Genomic DNA, 1002 nt, shown 5'->3' with positions numbered 1-1002 from the left:
GCTCAACAAATGTGGGTTCTGAGATTTGTTTTTCCTGCTACTATTTTCCTGACTATAATAACTGTGCATGCATATCCCTGAACAGGCCTGCTTTAGTAAATTTTTAGCTATCCATGTCTGGACATTGACTCTGGCCCTAACAAAAATCATATTAAATATTTAAAATTAGATTTTAATTTTAGTAAAATCAAAGTAAATATTTAAAAATATTTGCTCTGACAAGGATGAACAGAGTTTTGTTAAAATGTTCTGCTTTGATTTTGTCTTTATGTATTTGTTATTGTATTTTCTAACTGCTTATTTTATTTTGCCTGTTTTAAAACTTTATATAAGAGAAACCATACAGTCTCTTTTGCTCAGTGTTCTGTCTGTGAGATTTATTCATGTTACACATTGTTGTGGTATATTTGTTTCCATAGCTGTATTTATCCCATTGTATGAAGAACACCACAACTTACTTATCGATTCTACTCTGTGAGTGGAAAATGACCCAACAGTACCTAACACCACCTGTTGATGTACTTTTGGGTTGTTTTCAGATTTTGGCTATTATGAAGAGTGCTCCAATGAGTATTTTTCCACCGACTTTTGGCTACAATTCTGTCAGGTACCGGTTAATTTTTCTTCAAAATCTTGTAAATGTCTTTCTCTTAAAATGCTAGTATGATTTTTGGAACAATATCGTCAGTGCTTCTAAAAATTGCTTTTAATTCTTCATGCATGTGGAGAAAGCTCAAGGATCCCATATCACACAAGCTGTGGCTGAGGTTCAAACAGCAAGAGGTCCCCATTAGCCCACTAATCTTCATATTTACCAGAAACAGTCATCGCAGTGTGAAAATTTTCAGAGGGCAAGCCCAGTGTTCTTGGTGCTGCATGCCATGAGGATCATAGGCACATATGAGGTGCTAATGATTGCCGGTCTTTAATTGTGCAAATTCAGCGATAACAGGGCTGCCAGTCTGGGGTTGTTCTGCCTTGAATTAGAGTTATCCTGACCTC

The sequence above is a fragment of the Trichechus manatus genome, unplaced genomic scaffold, assembly GCF_000243295.1.
Source record: "Trichechus manatus latirostris isolate Lorelei unplaced genomic scaffold, TriManLat1.0 scaffold00006, whole genome shotgun sequence".
NCBI classification, from domain to species: Eukaryota; Metazoa; Chordata; class Mammalia; order Sirenia; family Trichechidae; genus Trichechus; species Trichechus manatus.
This window is presented reverse-complemented; position numbering follows the sequence as displayed.